The following is a 15,719-nucleotide window of genomic DNA, read 5'->3' as shown; positions in this document are numbered from 1 at the left end:
AAAAATTTATCCTTTTAGTAGGTCGAATGAGATAAAGTACACACTCGCCTTAAAACGGTGGCCAATTTCATGTGAACATGTAATTTACGATAATCAAGTAATCAGGTAGTCAAGTAATCAAGTAAGCAGATAATCAAGTAAATCGGTAAATAGTGAACGGTAAACGGTAAATAATCTCGATCAACGGTAAGAATTCATCATTTTCGTAGGTCGCCCATTGGTCGTTCCCTACTTTCACCATTTAAGAGTCGCGGAGATTCACTCCAATCGACTTATGCAGTCATAGCATAATTAATCATTGAAATGCTTCATGTAAATATGCATTTCAAGTATTTCATATTGAGTAATTCAAGTACATTTTGCTTAAGTGAGAACGAGTGCAGCAATACACACACTCGAGTCAAAATGATGGAAAAGTCCATAGGAACAATTATTGATAGTACTTAACAATTAAACACATAATGACCATAGAATAAATATGTCATAAAACTATTCAAATCACATACTCCTATATGGAACACTCACCTATTCAAAACAAGAAAGTAAGTATTTAGGCGTCCGCTTCGAGTTCTTCTTGAAGCTCCCCTTGAGCGCCTGAGCAAGTAATAATTAACTTTAGTTAAAATCATGCATTTACCAAGACGGATGCACACTCAATTAGACTAAATCAAAGTTTTAAAAGAAAGTTTCAATTCTCTCTACTCGAGGTTCAAGAGTGGAGTTTTAAAGTTCAAAGAGAGTCTAATATCATCCATGAAATCAAGTTCAAAACGTTCAATCTATATCGAGAAAAGAATTCAAGGTTCCGAAATTGCATTTTCTAAGAAATTGGCAAAATTCAGCTTTGTGTGTCAAATTTAGAAAAATAATATCTTGTATTCAGTAGGTCCAAAAATGGAAAACTTGGTACTGTTGGAAACTACTTTCGAAGTACTAAAAGTTCCTAGAAGACACTTTTCTAAGATTCAAAATTGAAGATACTCAAATTTTGGCATAAAGTGGCTGACTTGGGACTCCCAAGACAAATCCGGTTGGTTTTTGAAAATTTTGGAAATTCGGCAAAATTCACACAATGCGAACTAGCCTCCGAAATTTGGAACTCAATAGAGTTGCAATCACAGTTTAAAACAAAACAAACGAAACAAGAATTAAAGTTTTGAGCGCCAAGATATAGCAGCTCAAAGTTGGCTAAAAATTCCTCATTGATCAAGAATTTCCAGATTTGAAACATGAAATTTAGGACTTCAGTTGGACATTGAAATAGACTCAGAATGGTACAAAATTTGGTAGTATTACTCTATCATATAAGAGCTATTCCTCTGTCAAATTTCATATAAAAATTCGTTCGGAAAGTCGGTTAACAAAGCCACTAAAGCACCAAGAATTTCCAAGGCAATTCTACCTTGTACTTCAATTTTCCTTTTCAAAAGCTTTGTTCCACACAATCAACTTCAATTAATTCAAATATTGAAATTAATGTTCCATAAACATCCAATAACCAATTTAGAAATAATTGACATCAAGGTTTTTAAAATATAACTTCCCAAATCAGATTTGATCATTCGGCCAAGAGAAAAGGAAAAATTTTCCAAATTCGAAGAGCAACTTTGGGACATCATTTGTATATCAAAATGGTCTTAGATTGATACCAAAATTGGTACAATTCAACTTTCATATGAGGACTACTTCTCTACCAAATTTATTTGAAAATTCACGTGGGAAGGTAGTGAACTAAACTACCAAAATTCAAGAAAATCCCAAGACCAATCTGTCTTTTGCTTTCTTCTTCCTTTTCAAACATTTTGCCCAATGAAAACGATTCAAATCTGGTTCATTTATGAAACAAAAATCTGAGAAACATCTAATATACATTTGGTAAGTGATTGACACCAAAATTTTCAAAATAACAAGTCCCAAACAAGATAGGCCATTGATCAGTCCAAAATGAGGGTTTTCAAGCAATGATGCAGGTCTGTAATTTGGCCACAATTCACTCAATTCAACTCGGAATTGAGCGTGGTTGCATAAGAGTATAATTTCTTTGAAGGAATCATTTTAAAATTCTATCCACAACTAGCTTATATTTGAGCATCAAGTCGCAACTCAAAATAGGGCTTCCAGTACAGACGTGAAACAGGACAGGCAACTTTACAAGGTTGGTACGGCTCACTCAGGTGGAATCAGGGCATACATTTTGTACCTTTGGAAAATTAGGAGTGTCTAGTTTCTAATACAGCAAACGACACTCGATTTTGACATCGGAATAAAGAGTTATGGCCGAAAAAAACACTGCCAGAGCAATACGGGACACAATTTCAGTTTTGACAAATTTTCGAAATTTCAACATTTACCCATCCAAATCATGCAATTTTTTGATGAAACTTTCTACACAACTTATATTACACATTTACATCAAAATCCAGTCATTTTAACGACAAAAAAAGAGCACTAAGGGTCACGGCAATGGCAAGGGCAGAACAAGTAAAATTCTTCTCTTCACTTCCTTTGAATTTTCTTCCACAATACAATTTATTTCCACTAGATTAAGTACTAATCCAACATAAATAATATCAAATCTTATCAAATCAGTCCATCAAATCATAGTGGGATTTCATAGAGCCCACATACAAAATTTCCAACAATATAAAGCTACCCATATGAAATTATGAGTTCACAAGTGCAAGATATATTCCATAAACTAAGATTTTAGTAGTTGATCGTTGTTTACCTTCCTTGATGAACAAAGCAGAAAATTTCGGGCTTTTGAAACTCAAAAAAAAATGTGGAAAGCAAGCTCTTCTCCTAGCTTAGGTTGATCACCAAGTGGTCAGCAAGGTGTATGTGAATTTTGAAGAGAAAATGTGTAAGATTTGAAGTGGAATGATGATGGGTTTTGTTCTTCTTTTTCTTGGTGAAGCTCGGCTGCTATGAGGAAGCAAGGAAGTGGCGTTGCTGATGAAGAAGCTTCTTTGTGAAGTTTATAAGTTTGTGGACAAGAATTGCTCCAAAAGTCAACGCTCCCTTCACGCGCGCACGCGCGCGTTTCGTGCTCGATTCCTCTCGAGTTTGTTTCACTAGTGCACTAAACCTCTGATGCACTTTCATTCATACTATTATTATTCATTCTTAATAACCCCAAAATAAAGGTGTTAAGTCCCTCAATTAATCACGCGCGCAAAAATGCGTACTTCCAATTTAAGCACGATAGAGTGAAATTTCTAATAAATTCTTATAACGATAATATAACTAACTAACACTTGAGCACTTAAACATAAAAATACCTATTTCAAGACTAATGTACAAGTTTCCAATTTTTCAAGTTTATTGTATTCTCGATTCGATTATTGTTTCTAAACGCGCATCCACTATTCTCATTAAACGAGCTTACCAAAAATTAATTTTTATAACAAGTCATTTTAAAAATACATGTAAGCCATAGTTCCATGTAAATAAGTTTAAAATTGTTGAAATAAATTATTCAGAGAAAACGGGTGAGTAAATAATTAATTAAACCAGAAAAATAAAATAAAATAAGAAAATTTCGGGTCCTCACAACCTTTCCTCCTTAAAAAGAATTTCGTCCTCGAAATTCATACCTTCCGTAATCTCAGATAACCCTGAATTTTGTTGTGTGATCATTTCATATGTTCTTGCAGATGCTACTGGTCGGTTTCCTACTCCATTGACTCATCGAGGGATAGTTCTATTTCCTTGTGAAGTAGTAGCTTCTCGTGGATACTTCTTTGGATAGTCGTGAACTTTATGGTTGGTACTCCCACATCCCATACACTTTCGCCCCTTTAACCAGCAGTTTTTTTCGGTATGATTCGTCCTTCCACAATATCCACAGGTCGGACGAGTCATTGTGACTTGATTTGCCTGTGAGGTTTTCTTTGATTGTATTTGTCCTATTGGATCTCCTCGTGACATAGTTCCTTTTGGTTTCTTTATCATGAGTGGTGAAGGAAGTGATAGTCTTACTCCATCCACTTTTTTTCTAACTTTGGGTGATGGTCCAATTTCTCTTAGTTTACTATCTTATATATCTCTTTTCCTCACTTGAAAGGCTCTCCGCTGGGATTTTGTGCTTTCCACCCTTTGAGCTTTCTCGAGAGCATCACTAGATGTCTCAATCTGTGCAGCGGCAAGGGCATCTTGGAACTCTAAATTTAATTCTTGGATAAACCGTCTAATTCTCTTCCGTTCCGTAGCCACCAATTCTGGAGCATATGTAGATAATTTCGTGAATTGTATTTTGTACTCAGCCACACTCAAAGTTCCTTGATGAAACTTTATAAAATCGTCTTCTCTCTTTTCTTGGACAAGTGGAGGAAGAAATTTCTCATTAAACTCTCGTACAAAATTTATCCAAGTCCTTGGAATTTGATTCCTTTCCCACTTGTTCCATATAACATTTCACCAGGCTCGAGCTGCTCGCTCAAGTTGAAATATAGCAAAAGTGACTTGTCTTTTTTCTGTGTAGTCCAAGGCATCGAATATATTCCTTATATTCTATAACCAATTCTCAGCCACTTCTGAGTCAGGTTCTCCAGAAAATTTGGGTGGGAAGAATTTCTGAAACCGTTCCAAAGCTCGATCCTCCCCTATCTCTTGGTTTCCACGTTAGTTTCCTTGTCCAACCCCCTGACCCTGTTGAGCTACTAAGTGCTCTAGTACATCCGTCATGCGAGTTAAAACTAATGCCATTTGGTCATTTCCTTCCCCAACTCTTGGTTCGGCGTTTTGGTCAATATCAGACCTATTACCTACTCTTTGATTTCGGGGTTGTCTAGGTTGACGTCCCTTTCGTTATCCTCTAGTTTCCATATTCACAGCTAATCTATACGCATATACAGAAACCTCACACTAAACCATAATTGAACTACACACACATACTAGTAACAACTTTAAAGAAAAATGAAATCACTTGCACAAATAACATTATTATCATACAAATCAAACATAAACTAAATCTCATTAAATCATAACACAAGTTATAGTCAAGTAAAGTTCATACCAAGTCAAAGTGAGTAAACAAAAGTAAACACGTGATTATCAAAAGTACATTCATCTCCAAAGCACAAATTCTTAAGTTCTACTCACATTGTCCCACTACAAAAGATCACAAGTAGTGCTTCACCGGATTAATTGGAACTAGATGATTCCCGTTCCCTAACACGTTCAACTTCAATCCCAACACTAGGATCTTTTGGGCTACGATCTTCTCTACCTCCCGCTCTTAATTATTGTGTCATCTTAGCCAAACAATTATTGGTTTCCTGTAACTATTCATGTGAAATATCGATTCATTCTTATTCCCCACAAATGGAGATCTCAAGTCCTTAGGATTGCCCTAAACTCTTAAGTAATCGGGTACAAGAATCAGAAATAAGATAATTCACAACTCGAGCCGGCCGGTCTCAAGAGTAAATCACCACATTTGAGATTCCTTCCCAACATACATATTTAATTTTCCCCAAGTATCAAGATAAATGTTTATACCTATCACATGCATGATTCATAACTTCACTCTAAAAGAGCACTTAAGTCTTTACTTATTCACATAATAAGGACTATAACACTACTTGGTCCGAACTCACCCCGCGCAGAGACCACGCGAAACGGCTCTGATTTTCATCCCTACAAATAATCACTTAACTTTCAAACCAATCCCACAGTCCGACATCCTAAACTTTTAAGCCTAAGATACACTACAAAAATCTGAAACCTAAGTTCTGATACCAACTGTGACGTCCCCACTTCTTCCTAAGGCGAACCAAAGGGTATCCGAGGGACGCCTGCCCAACTCTCGTCAGGACTCACTACAATCCACAATTCAAAAGCTCGAAATACTACAAATAATTCAATATATATTCAAAGTACTCCAAAGTATTGCATGCTTACAATTAGTTAGCTTTCAAGTTTGATACACTCCAAAAGAATATGTACTACAACTATCTGTTATAATACAACTTAAGATCTTCAAAAGAAAACAATCTAGTACTATTCACGAGTACCCTTGGTCTCGAACCCTGTTAAGGAAAACAAAAACGTGGAATGAGCTACACAATCCAGTGAGATTCCAAAACACTCTAACAGTTCTAATAAATCAAGGAATTTGAGCATACCACATGTATGGTTCCAGGTTACATATTTGGCACATTAATATGAGATAGTTATCATTGTACGAGTAATTTGAGCATAACTCAAGCATGGTTCAAAGTTGCATCTTGGTACATTAGCATGATACAGTTATCAGTGTGCAAAAATAAACACACATTGAAGGATACGGTGTTCCAGTGGAACCATTTCGGTCAACTTCACCTTATAGCTCCAGTGATCCCCTCGGTTGTCTGGCCATCACCTTATCCTTTCAGTGATAATACTCCAGTATAGCGAAATGGTGTCCCAGGGTTCCAACCTACCCGACCGAACCCAATCCTGGCTTGAGTAAGTTAGTAACCAAGGGCAGGACCCAATTCAGTTTAAAACTTACAACATGCACAAGTAATCAAGTAAATTGGTGAATGGTAAAAATTTATCCTTTTAGTAGGTCGAGTGAGATAAAGTACACACTCGCCTTAAAACGGTGGCCAATTTCATATGAACATGTAATTTACGAGAATCAAGTAAGCAGTTAATCAAGTAAATCGGTAAACAGTGAACGGTAAACGGTAAACGGTAAATAATCTCGATTAACGGTAAGAATTCATTATTTTTGTAGGTCACCCATTGGCCATTCCCTACTTTTACCATTTAAGAGTCGAGGAGATTCACTCCAATCGACTTATGCAGCCATAGCATAATCAATCATTGAAACGTTTCATGTAAATATGCATTTCAAGTATTTCATATCAAGTAATTCAAGTACATTTTACTTAAGTGAAAATGAGTGCGATAATACACACACTCGACTCAAAATGATGGAAAAATCCATAGGAGCAATTATCGACAGTACTTAACAATTAAACACATAATGACCATGGAGTAAACATGTCATAAAACTATTCAAATCACGTACTCCTATATGGAACACTCACCTATTCAAAACAAGTGAGTAAGTACTCAAACAAGTGTTTAGGCGTCCGCTTTGAGTTCCTCTTGACGGTCCCCTTGAGCGCCTGAGAAAGTAATAATTAATTTTACTTAAAATCATGCATTTACCAAAAAGGATGCACACTCAATTAGACTAAATCAAAATCTTAAAAGAAAACTTCAATTCTCTCTACTCGAGGTTCAAGAGTGGAGTTTTAAAGTTCGAAGTGAGTCTAATATCATCCATGAAATCAAGTTCAAAACGTTCAATCTATATCGAGAAAAGAAGTCAAGGTTCCGAAATTGCATTTTCTAAGAAATTGGCAAAATTCAGCTTTGTGTGTCAAATTTAGAAAAATCATATCTTGCACTCAATAGGTCCAAAAATGGAAAATTTGGTACTATTGGAAACTACTTCCGAAGTACTAAAAGTTCCTAGCAGACACTTTTCTAAGATTCAAAATGGAAGATACTCAAATTTTGGCTTAAAGTGGCTGACTTGGACTCCCAAGACAAATCCGGGTTGGTTTTTGGCAAATTTTGGAAATTCGGCAAAATTCACACCATGCGAACTAGCCTCCGAAATTTGGAACTCAATTAGAGTTGCAATTAAAGTTTAAAAAAAAACAAATGGAACAAGAATCAAAGTTTTGAGCACCAAGATATAGCAGTTCAAAGTTGGGTAAAAATTCCTCATTGATCAAGAATTTCTAGATTTGAAATATGAAAGTTGGGACTTCAGTTGGACATTGAAATAGACTCGGAATGGCACAAAATTTGGAAGTATTACTCTACCATATAAGGGCTATTCCTCTGTCAAATTTCATATAAAAATTCGTTCGGAAAATCAGTTAACAAAGCCACTAAAATTCCAAGAATTTCCAAGGCAATTCTGCCTTGTACTTCAATTTTCCTTTTTAAAAGCTTTGTTCCACACAATCAACTTCAATTAATTCAAATATTGAAACTAATGTTCCATAAACATCCAATAAGCAATTTAGAAGTAATTGACATCAAGGTTTTCAAAATATAACTTCCCAAATCAGATTTGACCATTCGGCCAAGAGAAAAGGAAAAATTTTCCAGATTCGAAGAGCAACTTTGGGACATCATTTGTATATCGAAATGGTTTTAGATTGACACCAAAATTGGTACAATTAAATTTCCATATGAGAACTACTCCTCTACCAAATTTGATTTGAAAATTCACACCGGAAGGTAGTGAACTAAACTACCAAAGTTCAAGAAAATCCCAAGACCAATCTGTCTTTTGTTTTCTTCTTCCTTTTCAAATATTTTGCCCAATGAAAACGATTCAAATCTGGTCCATTTATGAAACAAAAGTTTGAGAAACATCTAATATACATTTGGTAAGTGATTGACACCAAAATTTTCAAAATAACAAGCCCCAAACAAGATAGGCCATTGATCAGTCCAAAATGAGGGTTTTCAAGCAATGATGCAGGTCTGTAATTTGGCCATAATTCACTCAATTTAACTCGGAATTGAGCGTGGTTGGTGGAATTGAAAACTACATTCATAAGGCTACAATTTCTTAGAAGGAATCGTTTTAAAATTCTATCCACAACTAGCTCATATTTGAGTATCAAGTCGCAGCTCAAAACAGGTCTTTCAGTATAGACGTGAAACAGGACAGGTAAGTTTACAAGGTTGGTATGGCTCACTCAGGTGGAATCAGGGCATGCATTTTATACCTTTGGAAAACTGGGAGTGTCTAGTTTCTAATACCACAAACGACACTCGATTTTGACATCGGAGTAAAGAGTTATTGCCAAAACAAAACACTGCCAGAGCAATACGGGACACAATTCCAGTTTTAGCAAATTTTCGAAATCTCAACATTTACCCATCCAAATCATGTAATTTTTTGATGAAACTTTCTACACAACCTATATTACACATTTACATCAAAATCCAGTCATTTTAACGACAAAAAAAATGCACTAAGGGTCACGGCAATGGCAAGGGCAGAACGGGTAAAATTCTTCTCTTCACTTCCTTTGAACTTTCTTCCACAATACAACTTATTTCCACTAGATTAAGCACTAATCCAACATAAATAACATCAAATCTCATCAAATCAATCCATCAATCTATAGTGGGATTTCATAGAGCCTACACACAAAATTTCCAACAATATAAAGCTACTCATATGAAATTATGAGTTCACAAGTGCAAGATATCTTCCATAAACTAAGATTTTAGTAGTTGATCGTTGTTTACCTTCCTTGATGAACAAAGCAGAAAATTTCGGCCTTTTGAAGCTAAAAAAAAAACGTGGAAAGCAAGCTCTTCTCCTAGCTTAGGTTGATCACCACGTGGTTAGCAAAGTGTATGTGAATTTTGAAGAGAAAAGGTGCAAGATTTGAAGTGGAATGATGATGGGTTTTGTAATTCTTTTTCTTGGTGAAGCTCGGCTGCTACGAGGAAGCAAGGAAGTGGCGTTGCTGATGAAGAAGCTTCCTTGTGAAGCTTATAAGTTTGTGGACAAGAATTGCTCCAAAAGTCAACTCTCCCTTCACTAGTGCACTAAACCTCTAATGCACTTTCATTCATACTATTATTATTCATTCTTAATAACCCCAAAATAAAGGTGTTAAGTCCCTCAATTAATCGCGCGCGCGAAAACACGTGCTTCCAATTTAAGCGCGATAGAGTGAAATTTCTAATAAATTCTTATAACGATAATATAACTAACTAATACTTGAGCACTTAAGCATAAAAATACCTATTTCAAGACTAATGTACAAGTCTCCAATTTTTCAAACTTATTGTATTCTCGATTCGATTATTGTCTCCAAACGCGTATTCACTATTCTCACTAAACGAGCTTACCAAAAATTAATTTTTGTAACAAGTCATTTTAAAAATACATGTAAGCCATAGTTCCATGTAAATAAGATTAAAATGGTTGAAATAAATTATTCAGAGAAAACGGGTGAGTAAATAAATAATTAAGCCAGAAAAATAAAATAAAATAAGAAAATTCCGGGTCCTGACAAGTTGGCTAAAACACAAGATTCAAGTAAGTATGGAAGCTAGAAAATTAAGAACTCTCCTTGTTTCTCTCCTCCAGAGGGCCAGCCAAGAAGGTGAGAAAAATGAGGAAATTTGGGTCAAAATCTGATTTTTAGGAAAGTTAATATCCTTGGTCAAAAGTCCAACTTTCAATGAAGGCATGACACTTGGCTCCTTGAATGTTTAAGCTTATCTTCTTTCTCCCAATGATTCATCTATCTAGCTAACCTCTAATTATCTTCTAGCACCTTGTAAAATAATAACACTTAATACCTCATCGTCTAGTCAACAAAATTTTATCGCACTAGCGGGTCCCACATCCAATAATGCACTTCAATTTAACGTACACTAACTTATACCAGAAAAATGATTTAAAAACTGTACTTACTTCTAAAATATATAGAAAATTTAATATTTTAAAGGACAGTATAAAAATGTAGGCAAAAACATAAAATAATACTTAGAAAATGTGAAAATTTTCGGGTTCTCACAACACACTTGCTAAATTCTTAAAGTTTATGTCTCATATTGATGGAGCAAAAATAGTTGCAATAAAAGAAACATGTTTTGGTGGATTACTGGAGATCCAATGCCACACATTTCTAAAAGACATATGTACATGGTTGGTGGATAATTTCAACTCAACTCACTCATATATACAACTTGAGGGTGGGCGTGTGCTACTTGTAATATCAGAGAATGTAGCAAAGGCTCTTGAAATTCATGAGGAGGGGTCAATGCTGGTTGAAGATGCTAGAGATGGTAAAGTTGAGAGCGAGCCATATTATTCTAAGAAAAAGAAGTACAACTAGCATAGTGTAGTAGATGAGCTGATATCCATGGACGTCGGTAATGAATTCAAGATGCTTTTTGTTGTTTCTGCTTGTGGGTGCTTGCTTGCTCCAACAATACAAGCTGAAATCAAAGCCAATTTATAGAAGTGTTTACAATCCACTTTGGAAGCAGCCAAATTTAATTGGGCTGAGTTCATTAGAGATGATTTATGCAACAAATTGTTGAATATGCACAGCAATATCCACAAAAATGTTAGAGGTTGCATCTTATTTCTATTGGTAAGCTAAGAAATCTCGATTGTTAGATGATTTCAGCTTATATTTAAGTAGGCACCTGCATGCAAAAATAACAAAAAGCCTCTTGAATTCATCCTCGATGTTCATGGATATTAGCTCGTTACTATATAATGTTAGTTGTACTTCTTCTTTCTAGAATATTGTGGGTCGCTCTCCGCTCCACCATCTCTAGCTTCTTTCATCAATACTGGCCCCTCATCGAGAATTCCAAAATCCTCTGCTATATCTTCCAATGTTACAGATAGCACATGCCTATTCTCGAGTTATATATATGAGTAAGTTGGGTTGAAATTATTCACCAACCATGTGCATATGTCCTTCAAAAGGGTATCACATTGGATCTCTAATAATCCATTGAAACCTATTTCTTGGATCACAGTTTTTTTCACCTCATCAATATTAGATACAAACTTAAAGAGTTTAGCGGTTGTGCACCTAAAGGTGTAAGTGTGTAAAAAAAATAACAATGTGAGAAAAAATAATGCACAACAACCAAACATTGTAGTAGCGCTTTGAAACTTCTGAAAATTTTAATTCATCAAACATAAAGTTTGGTGCTACATCCTTACTTGTCTTCTTACATCACTCTCTGTGGCTTCTCCCCTATTGGCTATTGACTCCTTGTAGACCTTCATCTGTTCCTTATATTGCTTCATATTCTTGGAGGCATCATTCTTCCCTACAACCTTCTCCTTATCACTTAGTTTTGTTTCACGTGTTTCTAACAACTTTATTCACCTCCCTCGTTGTTAATGCCTTTTCTATTGCTTTTTGTTTCCTTGCAAAAACAATCCTGGCATGATATAATGTGATTAGACCTGCCGCACATACATTTGATGAATCATGATATTTTACCCAATTCAAATCCTCAAACATAATCAATAGACCTTTTGAAAAGGCACATATACCTATGGGCAAAGAAATCAATTGGTGGCTTAACTGGATTACTGTCAGAGTATTCCTGCAACTGCTTGCCTTTATCTTCTTCAGGATTCAGCTTCTTGGTTCGCCAATATCCTGTGATGTAATGTTTCAAACTATATCATAGGAACCAAATCATTATATTTGTAACAAATAAAATGCAAACTAATGTACAAGTTACGATACTAAAACACAAACTAATCCATTATTTTGCTACAAATAAATTCTTTTTTTCCTAAAAATATTTATACATTTCACAATTGTATTCTCAATCTACCATTATAAAAATAAATGACATGATAAAAATATAACTATAAAAGAAATTGAACATATCCTTCAGAAATTGAATGTGGTATGCAATGACAAATTAAAGAAGCCAAGAATAAAAAATCCAAAAATAATAGCTTAAAAAACCTTCAGTACAAACAATGGCAGGTCACCCAATGATTGACTAATCAAATTAAATACCTTGCAAGCATGAGAAATTAGAGCTCAAATAAAGTTAGTAATACAAGTGTAAGAGGACCAAATTGCTGGTCAATAGAATTGAAATTAGAGATCAGATAAAGTCTACAAAAATCAGAGGTCAACAAATTAACACAAACACAAGTAAAATTTGTAGTTAAATTCACTTAACTATAACATGGTCAGTTGAATTCACTTAAGATAATCCAGCATGAACTAATTAATATTTTCCATTCCTGAATCCGCATAAGTATCGGTTTTGGCATGTTCACATCAATATGATGAATGATCATAGGAAACATAAAAACACATATGACTGATCACATCATTAGACTAAGGTAGTTTTACTCTTTCCTCCTCTTTTTTGCAGGATCTATCTAATTCAAATTCCAAAAGATTGCAAGCTCGTAATGGGAGAGTTGGAGAGAGACATGCAAAAAGTTTTATCTGAATAACTTTATCAACTGCACATCAATGGTCTTCTGGGGATGAAAATGATCTGAATTCCCATACTTTATATACTAAATTGAGTAGTATATTAATCCAAAGACAAAAATGGAAATGCAAATTTGAAGAATAAGAGCATGCATATCAGACCTCTTAAAGTTCCCTAACAAAGGAACTCCTAGGTACCTAAAAAGCCACATCTAAATAACTATGCTGTGGATTTGTTCTTTACCTTGTACAATGTGCATAAATTACAGAATAGTGTGTACAAACACAGTGACAATTTGTAAACTATAATAACTAATGTGTACAAGATAAATAGCAATTGATACAAACAATATAACAATATGTCACAGCTAATTAGTTTTCCTAAACCCTCATTCCAAATGTATCTTTGTTGAGACTGCAAAACCCTAAAGCATAATAACTAATTAATAGCAGTAACAAATTGTAAACCATGATAACCAATATGTAAATCATAATAACAATCTCTTAGAACTAATTTGTAAATGTTAGGATCCAAGCGTGGAACACATGACTATTAAGATATCAAGTATACAATAATTTAATGACAAACAAGCCATAATCATTAAAGATAAATGACACATAATATTTAATATGGTTCGATTCCACCATTAAGTGTACGTCTATGGAAAGAAAATCTGTTCTTTATTATGAGAGAAAAAACCCTATACAAGAATACAACTTGAATCCAAACAAAACCCTTATATGCCATCTCTCATCTCCCAAGAACCCTCTCTTACACCCCATGTATAAGGTTACATATCGTCCTTGTGTGCTCTTGTATATCTCTTGTGTGTCCATTGTATGTCTCTTTATAGTATGCCAACCCACCTATTTATAGACAATATTATTTGATCAAAAAACCAATTAATAACAGGAAATTAGTGTTAATTCTTAAACTTGTATAGAATAAGAAATAATTTCTAAATTCTAAACAAAATGAGAAATTTCTTGGCTACTATTTCAAGTAACTAAAACCAATTAGAAAACTAGTTACTTTCACATAAATTAAAAAACCTGCCTAAAAGAAATTAAATCAATTTCTTAACAAATCTCTATCTTCGCAAATATTTTTTGTAGCAATCATTTGCTTTCAACTACCAAATAATATGATAGCGAACTACACATTCGAATCAATATAGTCATGACATCAATTCATTCAATCGACAAATGAACATGTGTAGTTACCCCAAATCTAACTTCCAATTGACTCGTGAGAAGGTGTTTCAATTCACCATCTCTCTTTGCAAGATTTCTTCTCACCACCACTTACAATTTGGGATTCCCTTTTATGACTTCTAACCATTGAGGCGACCAAGTGATAAAATCACCATACTTCTTCCCATTCTCAGAACTGTCTCACCATGTATGGTTTCCAAGACTCCACCTGCAACATAAAACTTGTAGCCATCAGATATTTATGGCGTTTGAAAATTAGATTCTTTTACTTTTTTTAGAACACATGCCACACCACTGTGAGAAAGTCTTCACCGATTCACATCCAAAATCAATATTGGACTCCTCCTTTTCCTTAACCCTTGAATCACCTGTCTAGATTCACCGTCAAGTATCTCCATGCTTTTCGAATTTTCATCTTTCACCTTCAATGTTTTTTACAAAACTCTTGAAACAATGATATCACCCATTAAATTGTTTAATTGGTTATAACCACCAACCCACTTGATCTCAATAATTAATCAGGATCCAACCATGAACCTCACTCTGATATCAGTTTGCTGGAATTCAAGTGCTTGTGAGCAACTAGTTTTGCAACCAAATTCTGATACCACTTGTTAGGACCCAAACGCGAAACACATGACTATTGAGGTATCAAGTATACATCAATTTAATGACAAATAAGTGATAAGCATGAAAGATAAACGACAAATAATATTTAACGTGGTTTGCCTCCACCATTGAGCCTACGTCCACGGAGAGAAAATCCGTTCTTTATTATGAGAGAAAAAATTCTATATAAGAATAGAACTTAAACCCAAACACAACCCTTGTATACCATCTCTCATCTCCCAAGAACCCTCTTTTACACCCCATGTATAAGACTATATGTCACTCTTGTGTGCTCTTGTGTGTCCCTTATATATCTCTTTGTAGTATGTCAACTTACCTAATTATAGAGAACATTATTTGGCTAAAAAACGAAATAACAACTGGAAATCAATGCTAATTCCTTGACTTGTACAGAATAGGAAATAATTTCTAAATTCTAAACAAAATAGAAAATTCCTTGGTTGCTACTTTAAGTAACTAAAACCAATTAGGAAACTAGTTACTTCCATATAAATTAAGGAATCTGTCTAAAAAAAAATTAAGCCAATTTTCTAATAGTAAACCATAATAACTGTTGTGTATAAAGGTAAATAACAATGGGTACAAACAACATAACAATCTGTCACAGCAAATTAGTTTTCCTAAACCCTCAAACTGAGTATATCTTTGTTGAGTTGCAAAACCCCAAACCATAATAACTAATTAATAACAATAACAATTTATAAACCATAATAATCAATATGTAAACCATAATAACAAGTTGTCAGAACTAATGTGTACTAAATTGTACAAGGTAAATAACAATTGATACAAATGACAAAACAATCTATCAGAGCTAATTTGTTAGCCTAAGCCCTCAACCTGTACTGTATTTGTTTTCGTAAATCCTAAACCTGAATATATTTGTTT

This window comes from Coffea eugenioides, chromosome 11 (assembly GCF_003713205.1).
Source record: "Coffea eugenioides isolate CCC68of chromosome 11, Ceug_1.0, whole genome shotgun sequence".
NCBI classification, from domain to species: domain Eukaryota; kingdom Viridiplantae; phylum Streptophyta; class Magnoliopsida; order Gentianales; family Rubiaceae; genus Coffea; species Coffea eugenioides.
Note: the sequence above shows the minus strand (reverse complement) of the source record.